General features: G+C 40.6%; 1 non-coding gene across 1 annotated transcript; it reads right to left on the bottom strand.

The window, feature by feature from the left end:
* Positions 1-18,249: 18,249 nt before the first annotated feature.
* On the bottom strand, positions 18,250-18,356 carry LOC127134151 (small nucleolar RNA R71). The gene has a single exon (XR_007807911.1). It is a non-coding gene; the product is annotated as a small nucleolar RNA R71 (small nucleolar RNA).
* Between the last annotated feature and the right edge of the window lie 1,295 nt (positions 18,357-19,651).

Here is a 19,651-nt window from a genome sequence, read left to right as displayed (position 1 = left end):
AATCCCATTTTTTGGTAAAAAGGTTATTTTCACGTGAAAAGGGAAAAGAGGCAGAAAGGGCAAAAAGCAAAAGAACGAAGGTTGAAGGAAGGGAAAGCTTGGAGCTCAGAGACTGCCGGATTTACTCAGGTAAGGGGGGTTTATCATCGGTTAAAGGGTATTATATGATAATATGTACTGGGTAGTAATAACCATTGGTTGTATCTCTGATTTGATTGATGCATGATGAATTTGTGAAATATTGGATGAATGAAATTGGATGATAATTGAAAAGAATTCGTAGGAATTAGAAGAGATAATGTTAGGATTGGTGAAGATGAATAGGATATGATTCGTGTAGATGATATGGACGATTATTTTGTGTAATTTGGACTGTGGAAGGTTGGATCGGATAGGTTTCGTAACAGAGAAAGCCATAGCAGATCTGAGAGTTCTGGTTTCTGGTCATACGCGTATGGCACTAGGCAATACGCGTATGAGCTGGCTGGTACGCGTATGGAGGAGGCCTTACGCGTATGAGTGGAAAAGATGATGTTTTGAACGTGAAAACGTCTCTGTTGGTACGCGTATGAGGATGTGGTACGCGTAGCATACGCGTATGAGTGTGGGCGATACGCGTATGGGATGGGCGGGGAAATGCGCCATACGCGTATGGGCATAGGCGATACGCGTATGGGCAGACTTGTGGTTTTTCTGAACTGTTGTTGTGCAGTTTTGGTTGTGTAGGCTGAGTGATGTACTTAGCTGAGGTGTGATGTTGTAGGGATCATTTCTTGTTGTTTTGAATAGTATAGGTATTAGTAGAGTGTGCTAATACTATGATTAATTGTGTGGCATGATATGATATGCTTTTGTTGATGATATGCGATGGTATACATGATGATGTGAATGTATGCATTTGTGAATAGACTGTGATATGGCTTAGAGTGTGAGCATACGTCTATTCTTGTGTTGTTGTTGTTGTGTTGCATTGCTAGGTGATTAGCATGCATATCGTGGCCCATTTGGGGTGGTAGCTAATTCCCATGGTGAGGAATTAGTGAGTAAATCATTTTGATTATTGTTGTTGTTGCATTGCTAGGTGAGTAGCGTGCATAGCATGGCCCATTTGGGGTGGTAGCTAATTCCCATGGTGAGGAATTAGTGAGTGAGTCACTATGTCTCAAATGAGTGGGACTAGTGAGCTCGGTAGCCGTGCCTGGATTTGGACGGTGAGGTTGGACTATATGTTCACAAAATAGTCGGTACCGCATGCATAGAGTCTCATTGCATAATGAATGTATGGCATATAATATGAATGGATGTATTCCAGTATTATATGTGTTGTGTGTTGTGTTGTTGATGTTGATTATGGTTGAGAATCTACTGTTGAGTATGATGTTTGAACGGATATTGCTGTTGCTGAATGCGTAGTATGATTAGGGTGAATTAATGTGTTAATTACTTGGCATTACATGTTGTTCTATAATGCTTATTATATTGATTGAGGAACTCACCCTTACACCTATTTTTCAGGTAACGAGAAATGAGTTGAATAGAAGCTAATGCTTGGAGTCTAGAGTAGTTCTTATGGGTCATGCTCTGATAGATGTAACATCGGGAGGGAATGTTTTAATTAAATTGATATTGGTGGTTGAATGATTTACATGTATTGTGTTACATGTTTTACATTGATGTTGGATTTTATTCCGCTGCGAATTATGCAAAAGAACCTTATTTTGATTAAATAAATGAGCATGACAGGACATTTTGATAATTTTGTGAAATGATTGTGTGACACCCTTCGGGGCATAATTACTCTGATGAATATATTGTTATTTTAATTATAATAATTTGGGGTATTTAGAAGGGTGTTACATTAGTGGTATCAGAGCATAGTCGGTCGAGTCGAGTCGTAATTACTCTGTTTCCCCTGTACAGTATAGGTGTTGTGTAACCCTATCCGTACTTATTGTTTTAGTTTGTTTGGGTTTCAGAATAGAGATGGCTGGAAGAGGTAGAGATGATGCTGCAATTGCTGAGGCTCTGGGTATGCTAGCTGGAGTACTTGGAGGAAATCCGAATGTTGTGGGAATGGGAGCTGCTCGTCAACTGAGTGAGTTCCAGAAGAACAATCCTCCAATGTTCAAAGGGGCATACGATCCAGATGGTGCTCAGAAATGGTTGAAGGAGATAGAGAGGATCTTCAGAGTAACTGAGTGTGCTGATAACCAGAAGGTCAGGTTCGGTACACATATGCTGTCAGAGGAAGCTGATGATTGGTGGGTTGCTACCCGCACTGAGTTGGAAACTGCTGGAGATGCTGAGATCACTTGGGCTGTGTTCAGAGAGAGATTCCTGAGGAAGTATTTTCCAGAGGATGTTAGAGGGAAGAAAGAGATAGAATTCTTGGAATTGAAGCAGGGTAACAAGTCTGTTACTGAGTATGCTGCTAAGTTCACAGAGCTGTCGAAGTATTATACTCCCTATAGTGAGGCTGCTGGAGAATTTTCCAAATGCGTGAAGTTTGAGAACGGGTTGCGTCCCGAGATCAAGCAGGCGATTGGGTATCAAAGGATTAGAGTGTTTTCTGATTTGGTTGACTGTTGCAGGATTTTCGAACAGGATTCCAAGGCTAGAGCAGAGAGCTATCAGCAAAGGGTTGATAGGAAAGGCAAGAATCAGATTGATCGTGGAAAACCGTATGCCGCTGGCAAAGGTTTCCAGAGGCAGAGTGGGATGAAGAGGCCTAGTGGAGGAGATTTTAGTGCTCCTGTTAAGTGTTACAGATGTGGTCAGGCTGGACATCGTATCCATGAGTGTACCAGTAATGAGAAGAAGTGTTTCAAATGTGGGAAAGGTGGTCATTTGGCTGCGGATTGCCGGTTGAAGACTGTGACTTGCTTCAACTGTGGAGAGGTGGGTCATATCAGTCCACAGTGTCCTAAGCCGAAGAAAGAGAATCAGTCAGGAGGCAAGGTTTTTGCTTTATCGGGTTCTGAGACTTCTGCAGATGATCGTTTGATCCGAGGTACGTGTTATATTAATGGCTTTCCTCTTGTAGCTATTATTGACACCGGTGCTACTCATTCTTTTATATCTTTGGATTGTGCTGTGAAGCTTAAGTTAGAAATATCTGAGATGCATGGAAGTATGGTGATTGATACTCCTGCGAAGGGTTCAGTGACTACTACTTCAATTTGTTTAAGTTGCCCTTTGAGTATTTTTGGTAGGGACTTTGGGATAGACCTTGTGTGTCTTCCGCTAGTGCAGATTGATGTTATTCTGGGTATGAACTGGTTGGTGTTTAACCGAGTCTATATCAACTGTTTTGATAAGACTGTGATATTCCCTGAGATTGAGGAAGGAAAGAGTTTGTTTCTATCAGCAAGGCAAGTGAATGAGGAAGTAGCAGATGGGGCAGAGTTGTTTATGCTGTTAGCGACTTTGGAGGCTAAAGATAAACTGGTGATTGGCGATCTAGCTGTAGTGTGTGATTTCCCTGATGTGTTTCCGGAAGAAGTGAATGAATTACCGCCAGAGCGTGAAGTTGAGTTCTCGATTGATTTGGTACCTGGTACTAGACCGATATCGATGGCTCCTTATCGCATGTCTGCTGTTGAGCTAGCTGAATTGAAGAGTCAGTTGGAAGATTTGTTGGATAAGAAATTTATTCGTCCGAGTGTGTCACCGTGGGGTGCACCAGTGTTGTTGGTTAAGAAGAAAGAAGGTACTATGAGGTTGTGTGTGGACTACAGGCAACTGAATAAAGTGACGATCAAGAATCGGTATCCTTTGTCGAGGATCGATGATTTGATGGATCAATTGGTTGGTGCTAGTGTGTTCAGCAAAATAGATTTGAGATCTGGGTATCATCAGATACGTGTGAAAACCGAAGATATTCAGAAGACTGCTTTCAGAACAAGGTATGGACATTATGAGTATTCTGTAATGCCTTTTGGTGTGACTAATGCGCCTGGAGTATTCATGGAGTATATGAATAGGATTTTCCATCCGTACCTAGACAAGTTTGTTGTGGTGTTTATCGATGACATTTTGGTGTATTCGAAATCTGAAGAAGAGCATGTTGAGCATTTGAGAGTGGTTTTGGGAGTTCTACGAGAAAAGAAGCTATTTGCTAAACTATCTAAGTGTGAATTTTGGTTAGAAGAAGTTAGTTTTCTTGGTCATGTGATTTCAAGAGGTGGTGTGGCTGTTGATCCTTCTAAGATAGAAGCGGTATCTAGGTGGGAAGCTCCGAAGTCAGTTTCTGAGATAAGGAGTTTTCTTGGACTTGCAGGTTATTATAGAAAATTCATTGAGGGATTTTCCAAGTTGGCGTTACCGTTGACAATGTTGACTAGAAAGGGACAAGCGTTTGTTTGGGACTCAAAATGTGAAGAAGGTTTCCAAGAGTTAAAGAGAAGGTTAACTACTGCTCCTATTCTGATATTACCGAGTTCGTCGGAATTATTTGAGGTTTACTGTGATGCTTCATTGTTAGGTTTGGGTGGTGTGTTGATGCAGAATAAGCAGGTTATAGCTTATGCTTCGAGACAACTAAGGGTTCATGAGAGGAACTATCCGACACATGATTTAGAGTTGGCAGCTGTGGTATTTGTTCTGAAGTTGTGGAGGCATTATTTGTATGGATCAAGATTTGAAGTTTTCAGTGACCATAAAAGTTTGAAGTATTTGTTTGATCAGAGAGAGCTGAATATGAGACAGAGAAGATGGTTAGAATTTCTGAAGGATTATGACTTTGGTTTGAATTACCATCCAGGTAAAGCAAACGTAGTAGCTGATGCATTGAGTCGGAAATCATTGCATATGTCTATGTTAATGGTTAAGGAATTGGATTTAATTGAGCAGTTTAGAGACTTGAGTTTGGTGTGTGAGAGTACTCACAATAGTGTTAAATTGGGAATGCTGAAGTTAACGAGTGGTATTCTGGATGAGATCAGAGAGGGTCAGAAATCCGATATGCTTTTGGTTGATAAGTTGACTTTAGTGAATCAAGGTCAAGGTGGTGAATTCAGAGTTGATGAGAATGGTGTTTTGAAATTTGGTAGTCGGGTGTGTATTCCGGATGTTACTGAGCTTAAGAAGAGTATTCTTGAAGAGGGACATCGTAGTGGCTTGAGTATTCATCCTGGAGCTACGAAGATGTACCATGATTTGAAGAAGTTATTTTGGTGGCCGGGAATGAAAAGAGAAATTGCGAATTTTGTTTATTCCTGTTTGACTTGTCAGAAGTCAAAGATTGAGCATCAGAAGCCGTCTGGGCTAATGCAACCGTTGGCTATTCCAGAGTGGAAGTGGGATAGTATCAGTATGGATTTTGTTTTTGGTTTGCCGAGGACAAGTAAGAATTTTGAGGCTATCTGGGTGATTGTTGATAGATTGACGAAGTCGGCTCATTTCATTCCGATCAGAATGGATTATCCGTTAGAGAGGCTAGCTGAGTTGTATATTGAGAAGATTGTAAGTTTGCATGGTATTCCGTCGAGTATTGTTTCGGACCGAGACCCTAGATTTACATCGAAATTTTGGGAAGGTTTGCAGAGAGCTTTGGGAACTAAGTTGAGATTGAGTTCTGCATATCATCCGCAGACTGATGGTCAGACTGAGAGGACGATTCAGTCATTAGAAGATCTTTTGAGAGCTTGTGTTTTGGAAAAAGGAGGTGCTTGGGATTATTATTTACCTTTGATTGAGTTTACCTACAACAATAGTTTTCATTCGAGCATTGGTATGGCACCGTTTGAAGCTTTGTATGGTAGGAGATGTCGGACACCTTTATGTTGGTATGAGTCCGGTGAGAGTGCTGTGGTTGGACCGGAGATTGTTCAACAAACTACGGAAAAGATTAAGATGATTCAGGAGAAGATGAGAATTGCTCAGAGTCGTCAGAAGAGTTATCATGATAAGAGGAGGAAGTCACTTGAGTTCCAAGAGGGAGATCACGTGTTTCTTCGTGTTACTCCGATAACTGGTGTTGGTCGGGCTTTGAAGTCGAAGAAGTTGACACCTCGATTTATTGGTCCTTATCAGATTTTGGAGAGGATAGGAGAGGTAGCCTATCGTATCGCTTTACCGCCGTCGCTTGCGAATTTGCACGAGGTCTTTCATGTGTCTCAGTTGAGGAGGTACATTCATGATCCGTCACATGTAGTCCAAGTAGATGATGTACAGGTGAGAGATAACCTGACTGTTGAAACATCACCTATGAGGATCGAGGATCGAGAGTTGAAGCAGTTGCGGGGTAAAGAGATTGCCTTGGTGAAAGTAGCTTGGGGAGGACCAGCAGGTGGCAATGTGACTTGGGAACTGGAGAGTAAGATGAAGGAGTCTTACCCAGAGTTGTTCGCTTGAGGTATGTTTTCGAGGACGAAAACTCTTTTAGTGGGGGAGAGTTGTAACACCCCGATAATAATATGGTCATTATTTAAATTAAGTTAATAATAGATTTATTAATTTAATTAGATAATTGGATTATTATTATTATTATTATTATTGGAATTATTGGAATAATTATTTATTGGAATAATATATAAGTTGGAATTTAGAAAAAATCCCATTTTTTGGTAAAAAGGTTATTTTCACGTGAAAAGGGAAAAGAGGCAGAAAGGGCAAAAAGCAAAAGAACGAAGGTTGAAGGAAGGGAAAGCTTGGAGCTCAGAGACTGCCGGATTTACTCAGGTAAGGGGGGTTTATCATCGGTTAAAGGGTATTATATGATAATATGTACTGGGTAGTAATAACCATTGGTTGTATCTCTGATTTGATTGATGCATGATGAATTTGTGAAATATTGGATGAATGAAATTGGATGATAATTGAAAAGAATTCGTAGGAATTAGAAGAGATAATGTTAGGATTGGTGAAGATGAATAGGATATGATTCGTGTAGATGATATGGACGATTATTTTGTGTAATTTGGACTGTGGAAGGTTGGATCGGATAGGTTTCGTAACAGAGAAAGCCATAGCAGATCTGAGAGTTCTGGTTTCTGGTCATACGCGTATGGCACTAGGCAATACGCGTATGAGCTGGCTGGTACGCGTATGGAGGAGGCCTTACGCGTATGAGTGGAAAAGATGATGTTTTGAACGTGAAAACGTCTCTGTTGGTACGCGTATGAGGATGTGGTACGCGTAGCATACGCGTATGAGTGTGGGCGATACGCGTATGGGATGGGCGAGGAAATGCGCCATACGCGTATGGGCATAGGCGATACGCGTATGGGCAGACTTGTGGTTTTTCTGAACTGTTGTTGTGCAGTTTTGGTTGTGTAGGCTGAGTGATGTACTTAGCTGAGGTGTGATGTTGTAGGGATCATTTCTTGTTGTTTTGAATAGTATAGGTATTAGTAGAGTGTGCTAATACTATGATTAATTGTGTGGCATGATATGATATGCTTTTGTTGATGATATGCGATGGTATACATGATGATGTGAATGTATGCATTTGTGAATAGACTGTGATATGGCTTAGAGTGTGAGCATACGTCTATTCTTGTGTTGTTGTTGTTGTGTTGCATTGCTAGGTGATTAGCATGCATATCGTGGCCCATTTGGGGTGGTAGCTAATTCCCATGGTGAGGAATTAGTGAGTAAATCATTTTGATTATTGTTGTTGTTGCATTGCTAGGTGAGTAGCGTGCATAGCATGGCCCATTTGGGGTGGTAGCTAATTCCCATGGTGAGGAATTAGTGAGTGAGTCACTATGTCTCAAATGAGTGGGACTAGTGAGCTCGGTAGCCGTGCCTGGATTTGGACGGTGAGGTTGGACTATATGTTCACAAAATAGTCGGTACCGCATGCATAGAGTCTCATTGCATAATGAATGTATGGCATATAATATGAATGGATGTATTCCAGTATTATATGTGTGTTGTGTGTTGTTTTGTTGATGTTGATTATGGTTGAGAATCTACTGTTGAGTATGATGTTTGAACGGATATTGCTGTTGCTGAATGCGTAGTATGATTAGGGTGAATTAATGTGTTAATTACTTGGCATTACATGTTGTTCTATAATGCTTATTATATTGATTGAGGAACTCACCCTTACACCTATTTTTCAGGTAACGAGAAATGAGTTGAATAGAAGCTAATGCTTGGAGTCTAGAGTAGTTCTTATGGGTCATGCTCTGATAGATGTAACATCGGGAGGGAATGTTTTAATTAAATTGATATTGGTGGTTGAATGATTTACATGTATTGTGTTACATGTTTTACATTGATGTTGGATTTTATTCCGCTGCGAATTATGCAAAAGAACCTTATTTTGATTAAATAAATGAGCATGACAGGACATTTTGATAATTTTGTGAAATGATTGTGTGACACCCTTCGGGGCATAATTACTCTGATGAATATATTGTTATTTTAATTATAATAATTTGGGGTATTTAGAAGGGTGTTACAATGGACATTCGATTCCAAAAAGGGATACGAATCTTACTCAACTGGGGAAGAACAAAAGGCTTCGACCAAAGAGTGCATGAGATATATTATCTATTACCGTCAGAACATAGATAATATACTCGCATGGAAGATTATCCACAACCGGTTACTGGGTTAATAAAGGATAAATCGGCCGTCACAGAAAGGCATCGGGATACCGAAACTAGGTATATAATGATGACCATTCAAGGAGAGCAACAACCATTACCGGCAATCGGGATATGAAAGATGACTTGCTGGGGATAAATTGCTTGATAAGAGCAATTATCCAAGATATAAACCACCGGGGGTGAAGGACTTATCAATACCGAATATTGGATAATGATAACAGTCAAAGAGGGGATTACATCTACCGGATACTGAGTAGAAAACCACAGAAGAGTAACCGTCATCGATTAGGATGAACAAAAGGTTAACTCTGCAAGGGGATGAAATAGGGTTTACAACTACCGGTATAAGGGTAGAAAACCACAGACTCTGCCGGGGATAAGATGAATGATTACTGACTACTGAGAAATTATTCATTTATACCACAGGGAAGCGTAGGAAATAGTCACAAGAGGCCAATCTAGGATCAAACTAAAGAGGCAAGCTGAATCAAGACTCGTCCTAGTGAGGATATAACTCAATAGGGAATCCCATCCCAATATATGTGTTGGGATGAAACAGAAGCAATCATCATCCACGAGGATATAACTCGGTGGGGAATATGGGAGGAAAGGTAAACACTTTCTACTTAAGGGGATGACTCTATATGAGGAGTTCAGACACCGACATCTGCTTGGGGAAATGTATTACCAACTAGCAGGGGATCGCAAACAAAGATATATGGCAAAGAATGCGATATGAATATCTGAATGTTTGAAAACTATATGCACACATGTGTAGTTTTATATATGATGAATGCTGACAAATAGGTATCTTTAACACCAACAAGTCCATCAAACAAGTACAAACATCCGGTACTACATCTCAAAAGAGAAAGCCAGGATAACAAAGATCTCCGCTGGGGAATGAGCAAAACATTCTAGCTGGAGGCAAAGATCATCAAAAATCCGTCATGGAAACACTCTACTGGGGAAATCAACAAAGGGGATCATGGAACTCTGTGGGGAACAACCACCAAATCAGAAATTTCCAAAGGTCATCAAACACTGTCCTAAATAATGAAATCACATCTTCCGAGGAGGAAGAATCACTATTCTGCTGAAAGAAGGAGGGAGGAATAAATCTTCCCAACACTCTACTAGGGGCAGAAACCACAAAAGGCTTAGGAGGAAGAGGACACCAACATGCCAGGAACATGAACAACTGCCTTACCCTATCAAGAATCTTACCATCCTTGGGAGAGCACTGAAGGCATTCCCAGTATCCTTATGTCATTGTGAATGTTCACTTTGTTTAAAAACAAATTATGAAAAATTTGATTATTTAAAACAATGACATTTTTTTCAATTAAAACATGCAAAACATTTTTTGAATAGAAACAAATAAGAGTGCAAATAATTGGATAAAGGCTTAAGTTTATTTGATGGAATGGTAGTTTGCAAATGGCAAGACTCCATAGATCTTTACAAATTTGAAATTGGTGATATATATTGGAAAAGGGCTACATTGAACATAATGACCATTTCTCCACCAATTCTGAATCCGATTTATTTGAAGCTTTGGTTGATGGTGAATGGGCGAGAATCTTTGACAGATAACAGTTGTAGAACAAAGTCTTGTCAGGATGCAGTTACTTGCCAAATCCCTATTTTTTTCCTAGATTGCCCCAGGGTGAGGTACTCAATCTAGCGGGATACATACATTCATTTTTTTATGTCTCTAACTTTTTCCTGGATCGCCCTCTCAGGTTTTCAATCCACCGAGACGCTCATATTTTCCTAAGCCGCCCTTTCGGGTTTTCAACTTAGTGAGCTATTCTGTTTTTATTTTTAGGCGAAGTATTTCTTGACTGCATCTGAATTCACAGGATGAGTGAAATCCTCCCCATCCATAGTCGTAAGTATCAAAGCACCGCCTGAAAAGGCTCTTTTAACAACATATAGACCTTCATAGTTTGGAGTCCACTTTCCCCTGGAATCGGGCGCGAAAGACAAGACTTTCTTGAGCACGAGGTCACCTTCTCGGAACACATGAGGCTTGACCTTCTTATCAAAGGCTTTCTTCATTCTTTGTTGATATAACTGACCGTGGCACATGGCAGTCAATCTCTTCTCTTCAATCAAATTCAACTGGTCATAACGACTCTGAACCCATTCAACATCAGTCAACTTGGCTTCCATCAAGACTCTCATTGATGGGATCTCCACCTCTATTAGGAGCACAACCTCCATGCCATAAACGAGAGAGAAAGGGGTTGCCCCTGTTGAAGTGCAGTCAAATGTACGATATCCATGTAAAGCGAACGGCAGCATCTCATGCCAATCTTTATACGTGACAACTATCTTCTGGATAATCTTCTTGATATTCTTATTAGCAGCTTCAACAGCCCCATTCATCTTGGGTCTGTAAGGAGAAGAATTATGATGCGCAATCTTGAACTCACTACATAGCTCTTTCATCATCTTGTTGTTCAGGTTAGATCCATTATCAGTAATGATCTTATCTGGCACACCATAACGACATATGAGTTGATTCTTGATGAATTTTACAACCACCTGTCTGGTTACATTAGCATATGATGCCGCTTCAACCCACTTTGTGAAGTAATCAATTGCTACAAGAATAAATCTTTGTCCATTGGACGCTTATGGTTCTATCATGCCAATCATGTCAATTCCTCACATGGAGAAAAGCCATGGTGATGAAATCACATTCAGAACTGTCGGGGGAATATGAATCTTATCCGCATAAATCTGACACTTATGGCATTTCTTCACATATTTGCAGCAGTCAGACTCCATTGTCAGCCAATAGTAGCCTACTCTCAACATCTTTCTAGCCATGGTGTGTCCATTGGAATGAGTACCAAATGAACCCTCATGGACCTCAGTCATCAACAGGTCTGCTTCGTGTCTATCCACGCATCTGAGCAGAAACAAGTCAAAGTATCTCTTGTAGAGTACATCACCATTGAGGTAAAAACTTCCTGATAATCTCCTCAGAGTCTTCCTATCTTTCACAGATTCCCCAGGCGGGTAAATCTGGCTCTGAAGGAAACGTTTGATGTCATACTACCATGGCTTTTCATCTTTTACTTCTTCTACTACAAATACATGAGCTGGTCTGTCCAAGCGTATCACAGTGATATTGGGAACTTCATTCCAAAGTCTAACCACAATCATTGAAGCAAGTGTAGCAAGAGCATTTGCCATCCAATTCTCATCTCGAGGGATATGATGGAAGTCAACCTCAATAAAGAACGTTGAAATCCTCCTCGCATAACCCCTATATGGAATGAGGCCAGGCTGATTCGTTTCCCATTCACCCTTAATCTGATTAACAACGAGGGCCGAATCACCATATACATCAAGATGCTTGATCCTTAGATCAATGCACTCCTCCAATCTCATAATACAAGCTTCATACTCAGCCATATTATTCGTGCATTTGAAAGTTAACCTTGTTGTAAAAGGAAAATGTGTGCCCAGAGGAGTGATAATCACTGCCCCAATACCATTTACAGCGCCATAAAATACCATGCTCCAACGGGAACCAGGCTCTGGCCCTTCATCGAGCGTAGGCTCATCACAATCTTTCATTTTCAAATACAGAATGTCCTCATCTGGGAAGTCATATTGAACTGACTGATAATCCTCAATCGGCTGATGTGCCAAGTGATCAGCCAAGATACTACCTTTAATAGCCTTCTGAGCTCGATACTCAATATCATACTCAGATAACAACATCTGCCAACGGGTAATGCTCCCTGTTAAAGCAGGCTTCTCAAAGATATACTTGATCGGATCCATTCTAGATATCAACCAAGTCGTATGATTTAACATATACTGGCGTAAGCGCTTAGCGGCCCAAGCCAAAGCACAACATGTCTTCTCAAGCATTGAGTATCGAGACTCACAATCAGTAAACTTCTTGCTCAAGTAGTAAATATCATACTCTTTCTTTCCTGATTCGTCTTGTTGACCAAGGACACAACCCATTGAGTCTTCAAGAACAGTCAGATACATAATCAATGGTCTTCCTTCCACGGGCGGAGACAGGATCGGAGGCTCAGACAGATACTCTTTAATACTGTCAAAAGCTTTCTGGCAATCCTCGGTCCAATCATGAGACTGATCTTTCCGGAGGAGCTTGAATATTGGTGCACATGTGGCAGTCATGTGGGATATGAATCTGGAAATATAATTCAAGCGGCCAAGAAAACCTCGGACTTGCTTCTCAGTTCTGGGCGTAGGCATCTCTTGTATTGCTTTGACCTTTGCAGGATCAACCTCAATACCTCTTTCACTGACAATAAAGCCCAATAGCTTACCAGAACGGACCCCAAATGTACACTTGTTAGGATTCAGACGAAGCTGATATTTTCTCAAACGCTGAAAAAGCTTCAACAAGTGCTCTACATGTTCAACTTCCGTTCTTGTTTTAGCAATCATATCATCAACATATACCTCGATCTCCTTATGCATCATATCATGAAACAAGGTAGTAATAGCTCGTTGATACGTGGCTCCGACGTTCTTCAAACCGAAGGGCATCACTCGATAACAGAATGTTCCCCAAGGTGTGATGAATGTTGTCTTCTCCATATCCTCGGGTGCCATTTTAATCTGATTATATCCGGAAAATCCATCCATAAATGAGAAGATGTTGAATTTAGCCGTATTATCTACCAACATATCAATGTGTGGTAGAGGGAAATCATCTTTCGGACTAGCTTTATTCAAGTCTCTATAGTCCAGACACATCTGGACTTTACCGTCTTTCTTAGGCACGGGCACAATATTGGCCACCCATTGAGGATATGTAGAAGTCACTAGAAACCCCGCATCAATTTGCTTTTGAACTTCCTCTTTGATTTTTACTACCATATCAGGATGAGTTCTTCTGAGCTTCTTCTTCACAGGCACGCACTCAGGCTTTAAAGGTAGGAAATGTTACACAATATCAGTATCTAGACCAGGCATGTCTTCATATGACCAAGCGAAGACGTCAACATATTCTCGTAGTAATTCAATCAACCCCTTCTTAACAGACTCTTCCCGGAGTGCCCCAATCTTCACTTCTCGCACACAATCCTCAGACCCCAAGTTGACTGTTTCTAGATTCTCAAGATGCGGCTAAATGATTTTCTCTTCATGCTCAAGTAGGCGGGTAATCTCGTCAAGAATCTCTTCATCATCATCTTCTTCCGCCTCAAATACAGGGAATTAAAAGTTGGGAGATGGTGTTGGATCATTATGTTCAATGGGTTTGATTAACCTGCATAATGATTTTGGATATAAAGAGCTTTTAGAATTCAAACAAGGCAAATCATTATGCAGATGAAAAGATTGATTTTATTCTATTTTTAGGGTTTTATGTGATCACCAATTTCATGCAAAAACGAAAAGGGAAAACAATTGGAAAAACAAACATTTAGCATGAATCTATTGAATGAAAATATCATTATATTTATGCGCCAACAATGTCATCACTTCTCCCTTTGGCATGAGAGAAGGGTTTTTAAACACAATGAACATTACTTTGACTTATGGATAACTGTTGGAATATCCACAGCGACCCAATTATTGCAGATCCCTCCAGGGATGACAAAGTTGCCAGAATCCTCTTCGTCCTCTTCCAAGATAGCAGCAACCTCCTCGTCTTGATTGGTGTGGATGAAACCTCCACTCTTGAACAACCCTTGCGTATTGGAAACCCCAGAAGAATAACCTATGCCAGCCCGGGACTTGTTGTCTTTTAACTCAATAATTTGCCCCAAACCAGCAGTTGCGCCATGCTCAATGGCCAACTTTGCATCTTTGTAGGAAACAAATGAAGAAGTTCCCTTCTTAATAGGCTCTGCAATAGATAAAGCTTGGAACGGAGTTCCAACTTCATCCTCAACATCTATATAAGAGAAGGAAGACAAATGACTGACCTGGAGAGCCTTTTCTCCCCCTACCTCCACCAGCTTCTTATTCTTTACAAATTTCAATTTCTGGTGTAGGGTGGACGTCACGGCGCCCGCCTCGTGAATCCATGGTCTTCCCAAAAGACAGTTATACGATGGGTGAATATCCATAACCTGGAAGGTAATCTTGAAATCACTTGGTCCGATTTTGACTAGGAGATCAACTTCACCAATCACAGTTTTGCGAGACCCGTCGAAAGCCTTCACAACTACTCCACTCTGCCTCATGGGAGGCCCTTGATATGACAGCTTCGCAAGAGTGGATTTCGACAATACATTCAATGATGACCTAGTGTCCACCAGAACATTGGACATGGCGTCGTCTTTGCAACCCATAGATATGTGTAATGCCAAGTTGTGGTATCTTCCCTCCTCGGGGAGATCGGAGTCACAAAAACTCAAGTTGTTACAAGCGGTAATGGTTGCAACAATACTATCTAATTGTTCTATTGTGACATCGTGATCCACGTACGCCACTTCCAACACCTTCTGCAGAGCTTCTCGGTGTGGTTCTGAATTCAAAAGCAATGATAACACAAATATTTTGGATGGCGTTTGTAGAAGCTGGTCAACAACGTTGTACTCGCTCCTTTTGATGAGCCTCGGCATCTCATCACAGTCTTCTTTCGTATTGCCACTCGGTCTAGCAGAAGCAGGAGTTCTTAACGTAGAGGAGGGCTTAACAACAAGTGCCACATTCGGAGTGCTCACGGCATTCCCAATCGGGCGCTCAACAAAATCAGCATCAACACTTCCTCGAACATCAGCTTGAGGCTTCGACGGTGTTGAAAATACACGATCGCTACGGGTCAAACCACTGACATCAGCAATGTTAACAACAGATGAAGAGGGCAAGGACACCTCTTTCCCATTTTCCACTGCCACAGCGTTGTAGCGATAGGGAACCGCTTTCTCAGAGGAATACGGTACAGGTCCGACTGGTTTGATGACCAGAGCAGGAGAAACCTTTTGCTTTCTACCCTCATACTTGATGACAATAGGCTCAGGTATCCGGAACACCGGGGAAATTACATTGACTTCGAGCTCTTCTTTGTCAACATTTCTATTTTGAAGGATCTCAATGACTCCTTCGTCCAACATCTCTTGCACATCTTTGCGCACCTGGTGACATCCTCTCTTATTGACGGAACATACTCTACATCTGTCGTGATCATGCTCATAATGGCTATAGTCACGCAGCAATCTATGCATCTCAACCAGCGATTTCCGGATATGACTGACATATTTCACCTTGTACTTGCCAAGGCAGCCCTGGACCATATTGACATACTTCCCATGCTCGGGCAATGGGTTCTTCTTCACATTCGGACCTACGTCCTCGAAAAACAGAATCCCACTTCTCACAAGGTCTTGCACCTTGGTCTTCAGGGGATAACAGTTCTCTACGTCGTGTCCGGGAGCACCGGAATGATACACACAATGAAGTTCAGGCTTGTACCCCCACTAGGGGTTAGTAGGTACAGCGGGAGGGTTTCGCGGCGTTGATAACATGAAACTATATCACATTTTAGACTTGATTTAATTAAATTATATTATTATTTGATTCAATTTATTTTATATTATTCGATATTACTTGGTATTCTCTTATTATTTATTTCAGGTAACATTATTTGAAGCATGTATGAAAAGGAAAGAAAAGGGGTGCAAAAAGAGGATTCTCTAGGAAAAGCATCTCACTAAAGCCCAACCCACGTTTGGGGCAAGCAAAATGACTGTGACGACCGCCACACTCACGTGCCGAGCGTCACGCCCCTTTACCTAGAGTTACGACCGTAACACATAGTGTGACGGTCGTCACACCCCCACTCCTATATTTTGGCTTTGACGCGCATAACAGAAGGACGTTCTCTCCTATTTTTCCTCTTGACTCGTTGACACTTTGGAACCCTACTGAAGATGCTTTTGAGGAAACGGTTATTTTATGGATGAATATAAATAGACCCCAAAAGATCCAATTGGACACCTCTACGCCGTGCAATATTTTTCCTGCTTTCTAATTTTCCAGCATTATATTTTCTTAGCATTTTATTTTCTTTTCTTTGCTAGCTTAATTTCCTAAGCATTCAATTCATTTTCTCACGATAGTTTCTACACCGGAAACTATTGTGTAATTTTTACTGGATTTAACCTTACGTTAGATCATAGTATTTTATTTCTTTGTTTTTACCTTCCTGTCTGATCAAGAATTGTGAAGAACAAATCCAACCGACTTGTGGTAGAGTGTTCGAGCATCGAGGCTTGGAACAAAACCAAGATTTCTAGTAATTTTCCAGGTTCATTAATTAATTGAGTTATTGTTTTAATTTACATATGCTTTGTGCTCAATTTACAGAGTTAATACCAAAGTTTTTATACGAGAGTAAAAGACATAAAGAAGTTAAAATCTATAGAATGACGGTTTGAGCTTTTAACTGGACAGTGTAAATTGAACATTAACTTTAAATAAGGGCGAAAGCAATTTTTAAAGTTAATTAAATTCTAATCATTTTCAAAAATTATTTTTAAAGCTTAAATGTGAGGACGAGAGTTAAGCATTTAAGTTTAATCATATAGTCTAAGTCAACAGAGCGAGAGTTTGAGACGAGGGCGTTTAAACGGTTAGTATTTTCTTAAAAAGAGTTTCTATAGATTCTATTGTTTCAAAAAGTGATTTTAGATATAGCGAAATAGTGAGAGCGTACGTTAATATAAAGTCATAGTCTGATTCAACAGAGCGAGAGTTTGAGGACAAGACTTTTAATTAATAGTGTATACGGAAAAGACTTATTTAAAAATTAAGAAAAAGACCAACGAAGATTTGATTCCCTAATTACGACGAACTACATACCGATATCCGTGTTATTTGATATTTAATCTAGATCTAAATTTAGTTTTACTATTCCCCTTAATCATCAAAGTATCATCCGCCTTAGCTTTACGCAGTAACCCTAGAAAAACGGTATATCGATTCATTAAGTCCCTGTGGGATCGATATCTTTTAAAACTACGCGATTAGATTGTGCACTTGCAGTTAATACCCTGATAGACTCACAAAGTCACGATCAAATTTTTTGGCGCCGTTGCCGGGGACTTTTATTTAGTCGATATCGTAACTCTCCTGTTACGCTGTAGAGACTAAGGCAATTTTTATTTTTCCTTCTTTTTCGTTGATTTGTATGCCACACACTCGCTCACAAGGCGAACCGTACTACTTACGAATCAACGACGTTGAACGATATCTCCGATTATTATGACGAATTTGGGAGTATCGTGCTACAAACAATCTTCCTCCAATCGAAATTCCCGATCTCAAAAATCTTCTTCCTTCGACGATACCAGCAATGGCAGAACCAGCTCATGCTCTTCGAGATTACGCTGCTCCATCGCAAGATGAGCCGCATTCGAGTATTTCTCCACCCGTAATCGAAGCGAATAACTTCGAACTTAAACCTTCGCTGTTGCAGGCAATGCAACAGAACCAATTTTCTGGAAATCCTACCGAGGATCCAAACCTTCATTTATCCGTATTTGTCCAATACGCTGATACCGTTAAAGCTAATGGTGTCACTTCAGAGGAAATTTGACTTCGTCTTTTTCCTTTCTCGTTAAGAGATAAAGCTAGAAGATGGCTTCAGTCTCTTCCTTCCAACTCAGTCACCACATGGAATGAGTTGAAGAAAGTCTTTCTTGCCCGATATTTTCCCCCAAGCAAAATAGCTATGTTGAGAGCCCAGATAAATGGATTTAAGCAAAAAGACAACGAGTCTCTTTTCGAAGCATGGGAAAGATACAAAGACATGATGAGACTTTGTCCGCACCATAGGTTAGAGGACTGGTTAGTAATTCATACCTTCTATAATGGTCTCTTGTACAACACAAGGTTAACAATAGACACCGCCGCCGGTGATGCGCTTATGGATAAACCTTGCACCGACGCTTATCAACTTATCGAGAGCATGGCCCAAAATAATTATCAGTGGGGAAGCGACCGAACAATGGTAGAAAAACCTCAAACAAAAGGTGGGATGTACGAGATAAGTAGCCTTGATCATGTTAAAGCAAAAGTGAATGCTCTTGCCCAGAAAATTGAAAGTTTAAATGTATCACCTCCAGCCACCGTGGTTGCCGTAACTCAAAATTGTGAAGTCTGTGGAATTCAAGGTCACACGCCTACAGATTGTCAACTCCTAATAGGAATCCAAGCAGAGCAGGTGAACTATGCTCAAGGAAATCCTTACTCGCATACCTATAACTCAAACTGGAAGAACCATCCTAATTTTTCATATAAAAGTAACAACGCTTTATACGCACCAGGACAAGCTCCTAGTCAAGCCCCAGCTATACCTCCTGGATATCAAAAGCCGACCCCATCTACACCTAACAACAACGTTCCTAGGATATCCAATTTGGAAATCATGATGGAGAACTTCATAGCTTCTCAACAGCAAACCAATAAAGAGTTCTTAAACCATAATGTACACACTAACGAACAGATTAAACAACTAGCAAGTAAAGTAGATGCCCTGGCTACCCATAACAAAATGCTGGAAACACAAATCTCACAAGTAGCTCAACAACAAGCGCCTACTGCTGCCCCAACTGGTACATTTCCTGGACAGCCCCAACCTAATCCGAAAGGCCACGCTCATGCAATTATATTAAGAAGTGGAACAGAGGTAGAAGGGCCATCTGACCCAAGGATTGAGAACCAAAACTCTAAAAAGTCAACTGAGGAAAAAGGTAGACCTAAGGAAAAGGAAGAGTGCAATAAAGAAACCGTAGAAAACAAAGAACCTTATGTAGTTCCGCCACCTTACAAACCACCTATCCCTTATCCTCCAAGGCTTATTAAAACCAAAGACGCGGGCCAATTTAAAAAATTTGTTGACCTACTGAAACAATTAAACGTCACCATTCCTTTTACAGAAGCTATTACACAGATGCCCTCATATGCTAAGTTCTTAAAAGAAATTTTATCTAATAAAAGGAAACTTGAAGACAGCGAAACCGTTACACTCACTGCAGAGTGTAGCGCAATAATCCAAAATATGCCTCCTAAACTTAAAGATAAAGCTTTTGCGATTTAGGAGCCGGTATCAGTGTTATGCCCTTGTTCATATG

Source organism: Lathyrus oleraceus, chromosome 3 (assembly GCF_024323335.1).
Source record: "Lathyrus oleraceus cultivar Zhongwan6 chromosome 3, CAAS_Psat_ZW6_1.0, whole genome shotgun sequence".
In the NCBI taxonomy this organism is placed as follows: domain Eukaryota; kingdom Viridiplantae; phylum Streptophyta; class Magnoliopsida; order Fabales; family Fabaceae; genus Lathyrus; species Lathyrus oleraceus.
The sequence above is the reverse complement of the archived record's forward strand: the minus strand, read 5'-3'. Positions and strand labels throughout refer to the sequence as shown.